This window comes from Rousettus aegyptiacus, unplaced genomic scaffold (genome assembly GCF_014176215.1).
Source record: "Rousettus aegyptiacus isolate mRouAeg1 unplaced genomic scaffold, mRouAeg1.p scaffold_m13_p_1, whole genome shotgun sequence".
Lineage (NCBI taxonomy): Eukaryota > Metazoa > Chordata > Mammalia > Chiroptera > Pteropodidae > Rousettus > Rousettus aegyptiacus.
This window is the reverse complement of record NW_023416284.1, coordinates 58,615,212-58,628,494: the sequence shown is the minus strand read 5'-3', so window position 1 is coordinate 58,628,494 and position 13,283 is coordinate 58,615,212.

Genomic DNA, 13,283 nt, shown 5'->3' with positions numbered 1-13,283 from the left:
GCATCAGGTTCTATTCCTTTGGCAAGAATCTAGGTGTGTGCCCCTTCACTGGGAGGCACATAATGACCGTATGGCTCTTTTTAATGATGTTAGCAGCCATCAATATTCATTTCCTAGTTAACTCATTAGTGACTGCAAATCAGTGATATTCGAATGATGGAATTTACTTTTTATTTATCAACTAGAATAATTTTATAAAAAGATACTTTCCTTCTCTGCTATTTGGTTACATATGGTAAACTGTATATAGGAAAGTTAGGATAAATATTTACTTCTTTTACTAGTTTTCAAGATGACCAGTTTCAAAGATGATCAATTATTTTTATATTTGAAATGTTATTATAAACTTACCAATTCAAACATATTTTCTGTGTTGCAACCCATGGTAGTTATCATTTCTGAAGCTTAAATTACTCTCTGGCCAGCAGGAAACTCTTCAAGTTGTTTGAGTCTTTCTGACATGATCCTATACTCTTAGCTTCCTTGCTATCTGGAATGACAGGATGTTCCATGCTCATTTTGTACATTTTCTGTCCAATGCCTGAAATCAACCAGTTCTCCAAGAACAAGAAACCCTGGTTTCTTGAAATCGTATGTCAAAACCACAATCTCAGCACAGAGGGTGTTCATGGTACCTGGGATGGTCCTTGTTTCTAGAGCTTTTCAGTAGATAGATATAGGTATGGATACACATACATATTTGTTTTTTTAATGCTTCATATGTTTATACTGACATTTTCCATTTTAATGTCAAGACAACAAATTTCAGAAATTTTTTACTTCATATGACAATTCTGGTTCTTAAGAACACAGTAGATGATAACCTCATAATTATTCACTTGCTTTATCGCATGCTACAGTTTCAGAATAACAATGCCAACACTATCATCACCAATTATGATTACTGAAGACAGTTACAAATTTTTCTTGCAAATGTCATTTCCATTCTCCTTTTTCCCTTAAAAAAATAGTTGCTTTATATCTACATTGTCAGACATATAACCATGACATATGATGCTCTCTCCTGTTTAGCCCTCATTTAGTCTTAAATCTACAGGCAACTATATCTTCAGTACTCACCACCATCCACATGTCATTGCCTCTCGCAGTATTTTGGCTGTCTGAGGAAGGGCTCAGGTGAACAATACTCTCTTGGTTTTTGTATGTTGATAACAAGGTGTGCCTTTTGTACTTGGAAAACATTTTGCTGAGTATAAAATTCTTGACTCACATTTTCTTTCTCTGAGTATCTTAAATATGTTACTCAAAGTTCTTATGGCATGAAGTAGTTGTTGAAAAGTCTGAAGATAATCTAATTTTCATTCTGTTATAAGGCACTTGCTATTTTTGCCTAGATGTCTGAAGGTTTTTTAAAAAAATTTTCACCCTTCTTAATGTAGTAATTGTACATATCATTTTTGTTACCCTAGATTGGTATTCTATGTTAAATAATGTGCTTTTTTAATAGATACTGTCAAATCATTTTTATTTTAAGAATTTTTTCTTATAGTTTTTAGTATTTCTTCTCTTGCATTGTTTTTTTTTTTCCTTCAGTGGCTCCTATTAACTGTACAGATTTTTTTTTTTGCATATTTTCAGTATTTTTGTATTTTCTCTCCTTCATATCTTTTAGATTTTTAACTTTTTTTTTTCATTTTCAACATTTTAAAAGACACTATTTATGGTAGGTGTTTTGTTTTTTGTTTTTTTGGATTTTTTTTTTCTTCTCTATTCTTTCTGGTTTAGAAGTTCATATAACTATCTGTGTTTCAGTTTTCTCATACACAAAGTTTGTCATCACTGGTACGATTGTTTCCTAACTGGTCTCCCTGTTTACCTCGGCATTCTCCCCTGTCGTCTCTTCAACAGGCCAGCCAGAGTGATTTTTTTAAAACATAAGTTAGACTTCCTCAGTTCTTTGCTCAAAATTCTTCACTGGTTTCCAAGATTACTTGGAATAAAAGCACAGGGACTTAGGCTAGGGAGAAACTTCTGGGAGTGTGTTTTACTAATTGTAATTTTTGTTTTTCTGTCATGTCTTGTATTACTTTCTTAATGTATTTTAGCTTGCTTTGAAGTACTATGTTACAATTTTAATTTATTTTAAAGGCACTACCTTTCTTGTGTGCTATATTGAGTTCAGGGTGCGATTCTGTTCCTTATTCTCTTTGTGCTTATAGTAACTTTGCATTTGATCTTGATTCCTTTCTGTAGGCTCATTTTTATTTAAAATCAGTTTAAGGTAGCTTTCTAACATCACAGAGATCCATCTTCTGTTTGTTTGTTTCTTTGTGTACTTGTTTTTTCATGTAAGGTTTAGAAAATACGATGATTTGTTTTCTGAGATCTCCTGGCTGTTTCCTTCCACTACTTTTATCTGTACCTCTTTATCTCATTGTCCTTGTCCTGCTCAATTTTGATTCCACTGCAGAGGAGAATGCCGAGGTAAACAGGGAGACCAGTTAGGAAACAATTGCACCAATGATGATAAACTTTGTGTATCAGAAAACTGAAACACAGATGGTTATATGAACTTCTCTACTCACACAGCTGGTAAGTAGTGAACATGACATTCAAACCCCGGCATTTTTTTTTACTTCAGAATCTGTAGTAAACATCTGCCATTTGAGGCTGTTTCACATATTTCAAAAATCCTTTCTACATTTTGATAGTTTTCCACATTATAAGTCCCAAGGCAAAAGTTTCCAAATTCTCTTGCAGCTAAAATACAGAGGAATATAACGTGGGCTTCACCAATCAGATGCACCAACATTTAGCAAATAATACAGGATGATGCCGAGAGAGAGAGAGAGAGACAGAGACAGAGAGAGGAAATTCAACCTTTAAATGCAATAGTTTCAGTATATTCACAAAGTTGTGTGACCATTACCACTATTTCATGCCAGAATCTTTTTATCACATCTGAAAGAAACACCACACCCACTAGCGATCATTCTCCATTTTCTCTTCCTCCAGCCCCTGGCAATAGTAATCTCCCTTCTGTCTTCATGAACTTTCTTGTTCTGGAAATTTTATATAAATCATATAATATGTGGCCTTTTGCGTCTGGCTTCTTTCACCTTAGCATAACATTTTTAAGGTTGATTCATGTTATAGCATGAGTCAGCACTTTATTTCTTTTTCTGGCTGATAAAATTCTGGTGTATGGCTATGCCACATTTTGTTTACCCATTCACCAGTTGATAGACATTTGGGTTGCTCTCACTGTTTGGGTAAGAATATGCTACTTTGAACATTCCAGTACAAGTTTCTATGTGAATATATGTTTTTAATACTCTTGAGTAGGTTAAATTTGAATTTCAGATAAAAGATGACTGATATTTTAATGTAAGTTTGGCTCTAATATTGCATAGGACACATTTATATTTACAAACTATTATTTATCTAAAATTCAACCCAGAATTCTGTATTTTATCTGTCAGCCTTACTGAGGTGAAGCTTGGATAAGAAATGAGAAATATGAGGCAGTGCCTATGGTGAATTATATCAAATATTTAAGAAAGAAATAATAATAACTCTACACAATCTCTACCAGAATACAGATGAGGAAAAAATGCTTCCCAACTCATTTAAGGCCAGCATCATTTGGACAAAGACATTACAAGCAAAAATCCTCAACAGTTGAGGTTACAAGCATAATTTACTTCTCTGAAAATATGTTCTCAGTTTTGAATTTTTTTTCTTTCAAAAAGAGAAATGACTTCTTGATGTTTGGATAAGGAGACTCATAGGATAGTATAGGTTAAACTAAGAAGGTTATTTTATTTTTTCAGTTTAGGCTAATTTTAGCAACATCAAGAAAGGGCAGGGCCAGTGCAGGGGTTCAGACCTTCTTCCCCTGGCCATCTTGGCAACAGTCCATCATCAAGTTTGGCCAGGGGTACAGTGTTTACTCTAGGCATTCTTGGCTAAGCCTTTGAGTCACAGTGAAAGAGTTAGCACTGAGATGGTAGCATGCCCTCTAGAGCTAGAGATTATTCATTGAGAAAGAGTCATCTTGGCCTGTGCAGTCCAAAATCGAACACAGAAGAAGGAGGAAGAAGGAAAGACATCTGGTCATTGCCAAGGCACCAGTGACCAGGAAGGATGCTGGAGTGCGTCTATTCGTGGCTCTGCCACCTTTCTTACCCATAAGGCCCAGCCACGCCCATCTTGGCAAGAGCAGCCTGGACAATACAACCAAATGGGTCTGCTCTCTTCCTTCAACTCTTCCAGGTTTTATGATTGTGCTAGGAGTGAATGCTTAGTCCTCACTGTTCATGTGCCCATAGAGGGAAAGAATTTTCCACTCCACCGTCCAGAAGAAAAGAACACAAATTTCCTTCTACCCTTCGCTACCTCCTCCTCAGAGGAGGAATATTTATCTAATCAGTGAATTTGGTGATGAAACTGAGCATATCTGACCCAATCTTTTTCTCTCTCTTTTCTTCTGAGCTGCCAGCTTCTAAAGGGTCTGTCTGTCAATTCTCCTGTATGTTATAAGTTACAGAGCTTGTTCCTGTTGTAGAAGCCCAAGGTTGCATATTTGAGTCTGTGACTTGGTAGACATATCTTTTACAAAACGAAGGATTTTCGGCAAGTCTGTTTTGCTATAAGTTTAAAGCCATTTTTGCATCTCTTATATGTTATTTCTTAATTCATTTGAACTTTGGCAGGACCTAATGCAATGCCAGGCATTGGGAAGGGAAAAACAGTAATTACACTACCCTCAGCCTCAAAAATGGATCAAGTTGGCCAACTTCCTATCACTTAGTCCACGCTGTTCAAATTGACTAGTGCAAAAGAGACCAGGTGGCACTCTGTGGCATTTCAGCATGTGTGGAAGATAGAGGTATCTGATTACTTCCATATGGATGATGAAGCAAGAGTCTAGAGTAAACCTTCATGTGTCCAGGATTTCTAATTCCAGTCACACGACATGGCTTCGTGTGCATCACCCATCCTAAAGCAGTATGAGAAAACCACCAACCAACCAACTACACTGAGAAGATGTAAGAACTGCATGTGATAAGGACACAAACAAGTAAGGCCGTATTCATCATGGGGTTTGATATAAACGGAGATTTTGGTGCTCCATCAGTTTACAGAGACAGGGAAAGATATTCGTAGTGCATATATTTGAAAACTTTTTCTATGCTAGGCCTTCTCTGGCCCTATAAATAGATTCAGTAGAAAGGAGAAAGGCTTAAAGTCTAATCCTTCTTCAGTTAAGCCTGGAAACCCTAAAAGAGGGATTTCCAATTCTGAATTTAAATTCTCAAAGATCACTTTCATTAGCTGTTCATAATTACATGTTGAAAACGTGAAGAAGATAAAGTTAGAGGCAAATTTGCTGCTTTTTTGGGGAAAGAATAGCCATTTGCCCCAAATGGAAGAAAGCCATAGTAAGTCTGGGCATTGGACTAATTGAGAAAACAGAAAACAAAATAATCTATTGTAATTTAATCAATGGATTGAAAGCTAATTATATCATAGTGTTTATTACCAACACTCTATAGAGTTGCCTAAGAATGACCTAGTTTGATCTGCAATGAAGCCCTGGGACTTTGTGGCAGGGTGCCTAATTTGAAGGAGAGAGGAAAACCCTGAGTCAGCAAACCCTCTTCCATCTGTAAGGAGGTCTGTGGTTCCACTGGTACAGCTGGGAACATGGTTCCCCCAAGAACTTACACACACCATAGAGAGATGTTTTATGGCTTAGTCAAAGAAGCTGTATCTTTTTTTCATTTATACTTTTTCCTATGGAAATTTGCATAAAATGAGTTTGCATAGATGTTTCTGTAACATAAGGTTAACTCTTATATAATAGTTTAAGTATTTGAGAAAGGGTCTTTTTCTTGTATATATGCATATAATGTTCAAAGTCACTAATCTCCAGAAGAAATCTCACCTGAATATCCACTTTGTTTAAATTTCATATAGAAATAGCTTTGACCCCTTAACTATTTGAAAAATAACAGCAAGAAAACAAAAACTAGTAATTTTTATAAGAGAGTCTTTTTAAAAAACCAGTGATCTGATTCAACTGGCCCCGTAATTATCACTAATTTATTGAAATTTAACGAAGTTCAACTTTTCACATTAGTAGAGAAAATGCATGATGTGTAAGGAAAAAGTAACAGTTTCTTTACTTTCAGTGAACTAGAAATTCTGGGAATGTGTGAAACTGTGAAGTAAAGTGAATACATGATCTTTTGGTCCCTTAGTTGTTAGATTACAATTAGTGTTTTTTCTCTTGGCCTTTAACTAGGGCTAGGAACTACAAGTTCAAAGAGATGTTTGTTTTGAGGAGGGAGTTTCTAATGGGCCCAACTTGTAATCCAGTCTGCACGTATGCTGGTTTAGAAAGTGCCTTGACAGTGGCAATGTTTTCAGCTGCAGCAGCAGAATTTCTTTATCTTTGTTGCTCACCGGATTTGTTTTAGAATGATACTTTTAAAATTCATCAGACCAGTAATAACACAGTGGCATTTAACCTGATACTCAGATGGCACAATGCACCCTCATCACCCTGCTCTGTTCGAACAGTTACACACAAACAAAGGGCCTTTTCATTTGATTCTCTGCTTACTTAGCTGAAAGCCATTTCTAATGTTTTTTTTTTTTCTTAGTCACACATTTCCTAATTACACATTCCCTAGCCTATAATAACTAATGTTTCTGGCCAAAACCTTGGTTTAATGTTTTTTTAAAATTCAAACTCATAAACTGGTCAAACTGAAGTAGGAAACAAACCCCAAAACATTGAAGAAGGACCAAACATCCTCACCTTTAGTTTTGACTGGGTTCCTAGCACAGTACCTGGCACATAGATACTCAGAAATATTTACTGAATGCAGGACTGGATAAATAAACGAAGCCACCAGCATGACACGATTTCCAAAGGTACAACAGAATGGGATGACTCAGAACTAAAAGCACAAAACTTCAATTTACTAGCTTCTATTTTGTCTTTCAAAAACAAAGGCTTTCCTGAAATGTAAATGTCTACCTAAAATTTGAACTGTAGCAGTTAGGGGATGTTACGTGGCCACATTTCTCTTGATCCAATCTTATTCACTTTTACCAATTCTATTGGCATCGACTTTATGTCTTTTTGGAGAATATGGAAGAGGGGAACTCCTTTGATCCTCTGTAAGCCCACATTGGAGAGTTCGCCTGGTCTTTTGGGAACTAGGTCAAGGGCAGAGACCCAGTGTGATCTTCATTCTGGATGTTCTGAAACATAGCCAAGGCTGTCTTAACTAATTATGGAAATTTGAAAGGTTAAGTAACTCAGCTGTGTACTTTTTCCATTCGTGCATTGTTGGAATGAAAGGAAAAATAACTGAAATACTTAGGGACATATTCCCCCATCATTTCCTTTTCCCATTTAGTCAGCTACTCTTTCTCTAATCATTGCCTCAGGAAGAAATATCATAGGAGAAAGCAGAGAAAAAAGCCACCTTTTTCCAGCACTTGAGTTTTAAAGGGGCACAGAAAATTAGGTGAGGAAATATAGCTGAGTAAGAACAAGGGCTCCCTGGCATGAAAGAGAAGGCAGTTTCAAGACAAAATGATAGATATGCAGAAAATCGTTTTGGTAGATGACGAAGAAAGGAGGCCCTGCACCAGCTCCTGGGCTAAGCCCGGACTGAGGAGCAGTGGAGAAGGATGAAGCTGTGCATAACCCCCGGCAAGGTCAGTAGATTCCAAAGAAGATATCAGAGTCTTATCTCCCAGGCAGAGAGCTTCAAAAAGTAGAAAAACCTCAGAGAAAAAATAGCCTTGAAGAGTCTCATAGACGGCCCACTGTGACAAGAGCAGCAATATGAGCCCCAGGGACCTGAGATTGACCTACAGGTAGGTTAGAGACCTACCCAACCCGAAGGTGGGAAAAAGAGAGAACATAAGGTGAGCAGATGATATGGAATGATGGATGCCCCAACAGGTGGTAAACGTGAACAGAAGACATTGAGGATTAGATAGATTCTCCCCTATGCCCCCAACTCCAACACCTGATCTCCAGATACCTCTGAAATTTAGATACAATTATAGGTAAAAGTTTGAGAGGATCTTAGAATTGACCGAGGATTTTTTTCTACCACCCCAGTAGAAAATGGGATTGAAAAGAGATCATGTTCAGTTGTAGAAAAATAAAGTTCTGTTTCTTATATGTTTGCATTTGTAGGCTAAGATTTAGATTCACTATAGTTAAGAAAATAAAAACTGTTTTCAACATTTATTGAGCACTTATATGTAGTGTTTCCAACATCATTATGAGTATTAACATGCTTTATTGTATTAATTCACTTAGAAAAGAGCTTCCATGCTTATAAACTTTGATTTGACTTTTACAGTGCCATATATAAGAACATTAGAAGTACTATAGTATATTTTTGACAAGAATAATTTGTTTTATTATTCAAATCCTGGTCATTAAAAAAACTTTTATTATAAATAAATTCTAACATACAAAAGTATAGAGGATAGTATAAAGAATTCCCAGGTACCTATCACCCGACCTTAGTAATTACTAACTATGGAAAAATAATCAAATAATCATGTTTCATATTTTGAACCAAATCTTAGACATCATATCATTTTATTTATATAGATTCAGTACTTATCTCTAAAAAATAAGGCCCCATTTCATTAAATAGTCATTTCATTAAATAGTCAGTGCTCAAATATCCTCAATTATCTCATAGATTTTTTTTTAACATTTGTTTATTTAAATCAAATCCAAACAAGGTCCACACATTGCATTTGGATGATTGCCTCTTATGTCTCTTGTCTCATTTAGGTTTCCCTCTCCTCTTTTTACTTTTTTCCTTGTATTTTATTTATTGGAAAAACCATATCATTTGTCCTGTAGATTTTCCCATGTTCTGGATTTCGCTGCTCTTCATCTAATCATTTAGCATGTTCCCCTGACCACTGTTGATTTCTGTAGTGGTTGCTAATCTTTGGTTTCTTGACTCCATTGTTTCAGCTATACTCATACCTACAGAATAATAGAGCCCTGCTAAAAACAAAACAATGTTTGATGGCAGGAGGAAATTATCTTTATTTTCCCTGATTCTAAAGCTTTCACCTGTGAAACCTAACTCTCACTTTGTTCTATTGAAAGAGCATTGCATCCTTCCACCCCACACTGAGTCTAACCAGACATTTATTTACAGATGACTCTCCACTTTTCTCAAAAATCTGTATTTAAACAAAGATAAATGTTACCACCCAAAAGCGTTAATTTGTCTCAGCTTCTGCGTCCTGCTCCTGTGTTCCTACCTAATTTATATTTGTTTACCAGACAATACCTGGCGCCCTGGGATCTGCGATATGCTAATCTGTTCTCCATTCACTGAGGGATTGAGGTCATCCCTTAGGGAACAACAAGCTTTCATCTGATTAGACATATTGGATGGCTGCTTTCTTTCCATTCAAGCCTCCGTAGCAAGACAGACAGTGGACCGTCCCCTGGGAGAAGGTGGTCCTAGACAGCATTTGATACACTCACAGCTGAGAACCTTCGAAAACAAAGAGTGAGGGAGGGTGTTGTGTTGTATTTAGAGGAGTAGTTGCAGTTTTTTAACAAATAAGCTATCCACAATTATTGTAGCTCCACTTGTGAATGCTGGAAGATACTGTTATTATTTTAGATTTGGCCTTTGGGTGATAGTAGCATTGACTTATTGTATTCATTCATTTGGCCTTAAATTTTCGTTATCTCTAATGCTCTTTAAAGCCTCTCCAAACTCTGTTATGTGGGACATGTATATGCTAGTCAGCAAAATGCAACCTTAAACTGGCTTTGTTATAAATAATTCCCAGTTGCATGTAGCTTCAAATCTATTTTATCTTTTTGGAGAGTACAGTTATTTTTATTGCATCTGAGTTCTAGTTTACAACAAATGAATTTGTAAGCAGAAAAAAGTTTGGAGAAATGAAAATCCAGAACCATATTATCAGAGAAAGTACATTTTGTGTCTGAATGTCAGCTTTTGAAGGAAAATACTGATACACTAAGAAACAGAAATTGGTGAACAGTGCTGGATCCATTATGTGCACAGGGACATCAGAAGGTTGTCACTCGATCTAAAACCCTTGTGAAAAGATGAGATTTGCTCTACAACAAAGGATAAACGTGCCCCACGCCTTTAGATTGGAGGGAAATGGAAAGTAGGCTGCTTGGGAGGACAGGCATAATAATACTTAACTTTATAGCCTTAACAGTTTAGAAAATGCTCTACCTTATTTTAACTTCAAGACAACATTATGGAGTGTGATATTATGCCCATTTTTTAAAGAGGAATAAATGAAGTAAAGGGAGATTAAATGACTTGTCTAAAATCACGTAGTCAATAAGTAATAGGATCTGAAAGTAGGTCTCTTGATGCCCTCATCAGCCCCCACCACAGAACCCACATGCTTCGCAGTGTCAGCGTCCCTGTGCCTGTCCCATTGCTTCCCAGTGATCTCCGAGCTGCCTTTTCTGGTTCCTGTAAGGATGACAAGAAATGGCTTTCTTCTTACTTCCCTTTGGCGCACTGCTTGGTATCTATCTGCTAACTCAGAGGGTATCCCTTGGCCAAATTGCTTCTTCTCACTGGGCTTCATTTTCCTAATCTGTAAGATTTCTTCTACTACTTAAGTGCTCTGTTTTTGTTTTTGTTTTTGTTTGTTTAATTAAAACTTAAAGCATAATGAAAATAATAGTTACTATTTATTGAGCACTATTTGGAATTAAGTATTGCACTGAATCTTTTGCATGCATTGCTGCTAACTCAACACAGCACTGCAACATGAACCTAACTGCATGGTAAGTCTCCTGAGCCACAAAGAACGGAAGCAGTTCCCCCCAAGTCTGTGTGCCCCTATCGTCTCTCTCCTAGACTGTTGCAGTAGCCTCCTAATTGCTCTTCTTGCTTTCATTTTGGCGTCACCACTTCCATTTTCTATACAACATTACCACTGAACTTGGTAAAACTTAGAATAGGTCCCTGCCCTGATGGCTTCCCATACCACTTGGCCCACTAAAGCTCAAACTCCCCACCACTTTCTCCACTTTCTTTCCTCCTTTATACTCTGTGGTAGTCAGAATAATGGGCTCTTAAAAGTGTCTATGTTCTAATTCCTGAAACCTGTGAAATTGTTACCTTACACGGTGAAAGAGACTATAGATTTAATTAGGTTAAGGAATTTGAGGTGGGCATGGCCTTTTGGAAGATTATCCTAGATTATCTGAGTGGGCCCAATGTAATCACAAGGGTCTTTATAAGGAAAAGAAGGAGGCAGTGGGGTGGGGGGTAGGGGTAGTCACAGAGAAATGCGAATTTGCTAGGCTGCTGGCTTTGGAGATGGAGGGAAGGGCCATAAGCCAAGGAATTCAGGCAGCCTCTAGAAGCTAGAAAAGGCAAAGAAACTGATTCTCACTAAAGCCTGCAGACACCTTGATTTCATCTCAGTGAAACCCATGTTGGATTTTTGATCTACAGAACTGTAAGATAATAAAGGTGTGTTGTTTTAAGTCACTAAGTTTCTGGTACTTTGTCACGGCAGCGATAGGAAATTAACACATACTCTCTCACTGACTGTACTTCAAACACACCAAACTCTTCTGGCTTCAGGGCCTTTGCATTTGTTTCCTCTGCTTGGAGTGCTCTGTCCTGAAATTGTTGAATGGCCATCCCAACTAAGGCATCCCATTTGCCTATCACTGTCTGTTGCATACTTTCTTTTTTTTCCTTTATATTCCTAATGCTACCTGAAGTTACACTGTTTATTAATTTGTTTGTTTTTGTCTCATTCAGTTGCAAGAATAAGCTCCATGAGAGAAGGATCACATCTGTATTTTTTGTTGCTATATCCCTGATCTAGGACATTGTCACACAGTGTCCCTCTGTCTCCCTGTAGACAGATGGTAAGTAATGATTTTGGAGGAAGGTTTGGAATGGAAGCCCTAGAACACATACAAAAATTCAGGTCAGTTTACTCCTAAACATTTATCAGCTATCTCCCCTTACTCTGTAGATGGTTTCTTCTGGAACCTTGCCCAATTCAGAAATGAGGGAGAAGAGAAATAAATTCAGAGGAATAATCTTACTAAGCTTTTCTCCTCATCACTGGCATTTTGTTAGTCACCATGGAAGACTTCTAGGAACCAAAGAGAATAGATCCATTTCAGAGGTCCTTCTTTACTATAACACTATAAGGCCTTCACAATATCTAGGATATCTTTATTGTATATAAGGTAAACTCAACATTTATATTTTATTTTAGTAATTAGAAAACTCTTATGTCCATGTAGTTCCTTAGAGGCTAAATCTAAAAAAGAAAATTCAAGTGATTCCTTATAAATGAAGATCAACCCCCCCCCCATCCTCATGTGAATATTGGCAGTAATATTAATACCACGCATTGGTATAGGTTAACACGGTTCTCCTAGAACATGTATTCTGGGATTTGTGTGGGAAATATGGAAGTCAATACTTTATAGACATTATTAAATCATTGTACGGCCTCTCAAAGAGCTGAAAAAAGCCAACAGAGAGCAGTGTTGGTTTGCAAGAGTCTGCAAAGGCATTCCCCAAACCCAGCACCATAGTGGTTGGTCTAAGTGAGAGGATGGGGGAGGTGGAGAAGAGAAGGAGGAATGGCCCCAAGCACGCCAGGTATATAGCACTCACACACCTAGCATCCCTCGGGGAAGAGGTACCATCTTTTTCTCACATTCTCCATCCAAAATTCCACAAATGAATCTTATTGGGTTATATGTCTATTCTTTAACCAATTATTGTGGCCAAAGGGATGCGGTAATTTCCTAGGTCAGTACTGGTTCTCATGCCCACCTCTAGACCAAGGGTCAGAATCAAATCCACTTAAAAGCTTCAAGGAGAGCTGGGGAGAGGTGCTTGCCTAAGGAAACCAGGATGTTGTAACCAGAAGGAGAAATAGTAGCTGGGTAGGCAAAAGCAACATACATCTTCTACCTTCCTCAATTGCTAAAGGTGGAGTTTCATGCACCAAGACTCTTGGATAAGGGAGATATTTTTGAAGTGCTTTTTTTGGGTCTTAGATAACACCATGTTACCACCAGCCTACTTAAAAAGCATTAAAGAGCCATCTGGTCTGGGTTTGATTATTCTATCCATATGCTTACAGTTCTAGCTAAAATCTTTTGGCTTGTAAAATCAGGTAGCAGCATTTAAATATGTTGAATTCTGAAAATGTTGAGATTATAAATAGTTCATCATATTTTTTAAATGCTAACAACAATTCTA